Below are 5,941 nucleotides of genomic sequence, written 5' to 3' on the forward strand. Positions count from 1 at the left end.
ACCTCCTCTTCCTAATTCGCTGTATCCATTTTCGAAAGAATGGAAGTTGGCAATTATACGAAAAACTTACAGAAAATGTTGAGCTAACAAAGCCAAATATAGCATATCAAAACAAAAATTTTACCTACCCCCGTCATCAGTATGCTTTAGCTACAAAGAATTTTCCATCACGATTACGTTAAATTACAAAGCAAAACAAAATCTCTTTAACTGTGTGGTAAGTACCTGCAAATCACGAGTCATAACCGCAAATATATCCCATTTTTCTTGGAACCGTTATTTTGATATAAACTACATTGTAAGGAAAATTCTGTGGCTAATAAATGGAACACGCGAACGAACTATAGAAACCATTAAATTAATACTAACGCCAAAGAACGGAACGATTCACGAGCTGTCAAAAAGAGCCCCACGTTGGGCGCCATTCACTGAATAAAACAATATTCCATCAAAGTTACTATACAATTATACAATACAAATATAAACAGGTGTGGAATAGGGGTGAATGGGAAAGAAAGACTAAGACCAATAATTATTTAATTATTTTTATTAAAATTGGCACTGCACTTTTTGTCAGCTCGACAAATGCGTTTCTGTCTCTTCCAAGGACCCACTTCACATTCAGCGAAAAAGTAACGTTACCTATAATCAAAGGAAAGTTCAGTTACTTCTAAGAAATTGTTAACTCTTACTTGTGATCAATTAAACACAGTTCAAGCAAATTAAAAGCACTTCGACCTTTTAACTCAATTGAGTTTAAAGCTAGTGCTAACAAGGAAAAGATTTTTCATGGGCCTTTTGACAATGATCGGCCAAAGCAAAAGCAATGACTACTACCCAACTGGTATAACAGTACCTGAAACTTTTGTTTACTCACCCAAACAGAGGCTGACGTGAAGCACTTTACGAAAGTTAATCCATGAAACTGAAGTTAGTTGATGGAGCACTATAACTCTTTGAGGCCCTGCCAGCTTCATCAGGGCGTGGTAGTTGAAGGGATCTGGACTCACGCTCATCTCTGACGCAGTACCTTCAAACAACAAATCATCCACAGTTAATCATACATGTTTAAAAGAGAGTTCATAAAGTTTGTTCACCACAGTCGGCGCGTGTAACTATCTTGAAGCAGAAATGTCTGAGAGATGGGGCAGGGAGCAATAAAGCAGCTATATTTGCTGCTATCCGGTAAGTGATACCAACAACTGTTTGCCTTGGTAATTTGTGTTTGTACTTCTTGTACTTGTACTTGTACCGTTGGTGAGTAGGCAATTTCATATCTTGAAAATACCTTTAGCGTCCTGGCAAGGACCTGGATGAAGGTTTTCTACAATCCAATATTTACCCTTCCAGCGTCCTTGTCAAGAATCTGATGAGCGCTTTCTTGTGAGAAGCTCAAAAGTTTCAAGGAGAAAAAGTTTAACTTAAAAGAAAATCTTTCCTTATTCGGGAAGATACTTAAAATTATTATTTTTGTACACTGGCCGCCCGAGGTGAACAAATTAACATATTTGTGAAACAAACAAATATATACAAATAATGTTTGTATCCACTAGGACAGCGTCAAGCCTACATCCCGTGAATACTCAATATATTACAATCATAAAAACAAAACTTACAACTGCCATTCAGATAGCAGTTTTAAACAAGCATGACAGGGTGTACTGTCCTGCCCATTTAAATCTACAGGAGAAGCAACAACAGCTCTAGCCATACTCACCACATTCTCTTCAGCTTCAAGAAGCGCTTTATTACGCTCTTGGCATAACCGAGCCGCTTCCCTGTTTCCACTGGTCTTATGAACCTGTGGTTCAGTGGGAACTGATTCTTTGGACTGGCTTTCACTTCCGACCATCAAGGTTTCCGTTAAATGAGGTTGTCGACATGACGTTCATAACTTCTCCCATTAGCTTTACGCACGTAAGCAGCAGTAACCTCATTTAGTCATTAACTCTACCTTTAATACAACTCCTAATGGGTAATCAAAGGGTTTGGAGAAATTACTCTTATACATACCAAACGCCAACCAAAATACCACAATTAGAGATAATGAGAGTGCAATAATTTCTTTTCCTCTCCACAAGGCATAATTAACTGTCCAGACTCTTTATCAACTTCTTATGCTTGACAAAACATTATTAACTAAATCAGTTTCTTCTTCTGTGTAACACTAGTATTTCTAGTATCATCATGAATATTAAGCAGAGAATTTAACATATCGTCCAAACAATCTTCTGTAGCCTGTTGAATCTTGAGTAGTCGCAAAATCCTTTTTTCTTTAAGCAAAGAACTAATTGAACTCGCATTCTAGTCATATGGGTCGCTATCGTGCTTAAATTTCGGCAAACTATTAATATTACTCAAATACTGAGAGACACTACCCGCCAACATAATTCCAGAGGGTCTATTAAAATAAGTCGAAGGCGGTTTCCCCATTTCAGAGAAATTATGCTGAACGAGTGGAAAAATATGATTTGGTCACCGCCCAACAATATAGACATATTGTCTACTCTATCTTTAACCTTATCCAAATTGATATCTAACCTGTAGCCTTTTGCTGTTGAAATGGGATTTACGACGGACTTTATCCAGGAACGTCTATGGCCGTCCGAATGGTCTCTAGACAGTGCTCTAATCACTGTTCACCTGACCCGGTATATCGACGGAAACTCAACCAAAAGGAATCATGCGTTTTCAGAGTTTATCTCCTTACGTTCAGTTTGACTTTTATCAATTACCTTGCAGTTAGGAATATTATCAGGTGAACCCTTCACAAAGGTAGTTTATGATCCTAAATCTTTAAAGACTTCCATGAGTTCTACATCCATCCTTGTTTACGAACACTGTCCTCGTAGGAAGGATTACGTCATTATGGATTTGTGAATTATACTAGCAGTTAACATATTGTTAGAAGTATTCTTGCTACCTATAGCAACTTTCTTACCTTTGTTCGGAGAGCCTATCTGTAACTTAGATTTTTCTTACTACAGATTTAAGATCGACTTGATAGCATAAATAGGACATATGAAATTCTATTGCACCAACGGCAAGGATTTAATTTAGTCCTACAATTCTTAATATTATGTTCTAAAGATCCACATTTAATATACAACAGTTTATGGCTCCCAAGCTCATCGACTCTACTCTTCGGATCGGTATATTTCGGGCAGAAACTAAGTCCATGGTCCCCAGCATTCGGTTCCTTATCATAGAAACACAGATTACACTTATATCTTGAAGTATCAGGCTTGTCAGTTACATTTGTTGCCAAAGATAATACCTTCGGTTTTACTGTATTCAATTCTCTTAGATTGAACTTTGCACAAACCTACTTCATTAGCCTCAAAAACGCCATTCATTATCTCATTTGAGACTAGGTTTTGATTTCACTCCAATGCCGTGACCTCTTTCTTAAATGTATCACACAAGCTTGGTCTAATAAAAATATTGGACAAATATACTTGCGTCTATTTTAATGTGCTAACTTGATCTCTATAACTCGCGCTTGACTCTCTATCCACCTAAATGCATCTACAGCATCATTATTTAAAGTGAGTTTACTAAGAGATGAAATGACAGAATACTGTTGAGTAAGCGTGTCACTAATAAATTCGTTAAGAATTGAACTGCCGCTTCATAACTCAAGTCTTTAAGCGAAAGAGATTCACCATGCTTTCGCTATCCGGTCAATTGCTCTGAGAGATATGAAACTTTTCAAAACTAAATAAACTATACTTCGATATTAAGCTCCTCAAACGAAACCAGGAATTTATGATAATTAGCAGGATCCCCATCAAATTTCGGTAGTTCAATATCAGGCAAGGAAACTGATGTTTACTTTCACCTAAGCGCGTTTCCTCACATCTGAAGACAATTTCATTTTGTCTAGTTCTTCTTGCAATTCGTGAATTACTTCTACAAACATTAAGACTATAATCGTTAGCCGCAACCATTCTCTCCTTTGTCAATTTTTCATCAGTAATTAGGTCATAAATCGATCTATTCAATTTGTCAATTTTATCTAAATTACTCTTTTAAATTATCCTCAGGGTACTTATTTCAAGTTTATCCTCTCTTGCTAAAACCTCTAAGTAAGTTCTTAACAACTTGGTAATAGATCCTTTATGACCTCCTCTCTTCCTAATTGCTGCATCCATTTTCTTAAAAGAATGCAGTTACAATTATACGAAAAACTTACAGAAAATGTTGAGCTAACAAAGTCAAATATGCATATCAAAACAAAATTTTACCTACCCCGTCATCAGTGCCTTAAAGCTACTGTAAAGAATTTTCCATCACGATTACGTTAAATTACAAAGCAAACAAATCCTTTAACTGTGCGGTAAGTACCTGCAAATCACGAGTCATAAATCGCAAATATATCCCATTTTTCTTGGAACCGTTATTTTGATATAAACTACATTGTAAGCGAAAATTCTGTATTAATAATTGGAACACGCTAACGAACTATAGAAACCATTAAATTAATACTAACGCCAAAGAACGGAACGATTCACGAGCTGTCAAAAAGAGCTCCCACGTTGGGCGCCATTCACTGAATAAAACAATATTCATCAAAGCTACTTATACAATTATACATAATACAAATATAAAACAGGTGTGGGAATAGGGTGAATGAAAGTGAAAGACTAAGACCAATAATTATTTAATTATTTTTATTAAAATTGGCACTGCACTTTTTGTCAGCTCGACAAATGCGTTTCTGTCTCTTCCAAGGACCCACTTACATTCAGCGAAAAGTAACGTTGCCTATAATCAAAGGGAAAAAAGTTCGTTACTTCTAAGAATTGTTAACTTCACTTGTGATCAATTAAACACAGTTCAAGTTAAATTGCAAAAGTTACTTTCGACCTTTTAACTCAATTGAGTTTAAAGCTAGTGCTAAACAAGGAAAGATTTTTCATGGGGCCTTTTGACAATGATCGGCCAAAGCAAAAGCAATGACTACTACCCAACTGGTATAACAAATTACCTTGGAAACTTTTGTTTTACTCACCCAAACAGAGGCTGACGAAGCACTTTACGAAAGTTAATCCATGAAACTGAAGAAGTTGATGGAGCACTATAACTTTGAGGCCTTGCCAGCTTCATCAGGGCGGGTAGTTAGCGGGATCTGGACTCACGCTCTATATCTCTGACGCAGTACCTCAAACAAATCATCCACAGTTAATTACATATGTTTAAAAGAGAGTTCATAAAGTTTGTTCACCACAGTCGGCGCGTGCACTATCTTGAAGCAGAAATGCTCCAGAGATGGGGGTCAGGGAGCATTGGGCGCTATATTTGCTGCTATCCGGCAAGTGATACCAACAACTGTTTGCCTTGGTACTTGTGCTTGTACTTGTACTTGTACTTTTGTACTTGTACTCACAGAGAAATTTCATATCTTGAAGTTACCTTTAGCGTCCCCTATATGAATCTGGATGAAGGTTTTCTACAATCCAATATTTACCCTTCCAGCGTCCTTGTCAAGGAATCTGGATGAGCGCTTTCTTGTGAGAAGCTCAAAAGTTTCCAAGGGGAAAAAGTTTAACTTTAAAAGAAAAATCTTTCCTTATTCGGGAAGATACTTAAAATTATTATTTTTGTACATGACACATTAACTGGGAGAATTAAAAAAAAATGCAGATTAATGTGGAGAGCTTTGTGTACATTTAGTGTATCCATTTTTCAGTCTTTTCCCTACGACTTCATTCCCGATTCCTCTCTTCAGCCATGAAGTCCAACACCTAAACTGCTATCTCTTAGTGCAACTGTGGGGTTTTCTACCTGTTGCGCCCTTTAGATCCTACATTTTCTGGATCTTTTGTCTTGCATCACATGCTCGTGACAGGGAGCCATTTCCAAATTGTGCCTATTCACTTAATGGCAGAATCCATGGAGGATTCATTGGCTAAGTGCACTAAAGGATAACCAATTCATT

General features: G+C 36.9%; 1 long non-coding RNA gene across 1 annotated transcript; it reads right to left on the reverse strand.

Moving 5' to 3' along the window:
- Positions 1-531: 531 nt before the first annotated feature.
- Positions 532-5,271, reverse strand: LOC136829670 (uncharacterized). The gene is made up of 2 exons (XR_010850436.1): positions 5,015-5,271; positions 532-642 (listed from the first exon to the last, which is right to left on the reverse strand). It is a non-coding gene; the product is annotated as an uncharacterized lncRNA (long non-coding RNA).
- Between the last annotated feature and the right edge of the window lie 670 nt (positions 5,272-5,941).

This window comes from Macrobrachium rosenbergii, chromosome 45 (genome assembly GCF_040412425.1).
Source record: "Macrobrachium rosenbergii isolate ZJJX-2024 chromosome 45, ASM4041242v1, whole genome shotgun sequence".
NCBI classification, from domain to species: Eukaryota; Metazoa; Arthropoda; class Malacostraca; order Decapoda; family Palaemonidae; genus Macrobrachium; species Macrobrachium rosenbergii.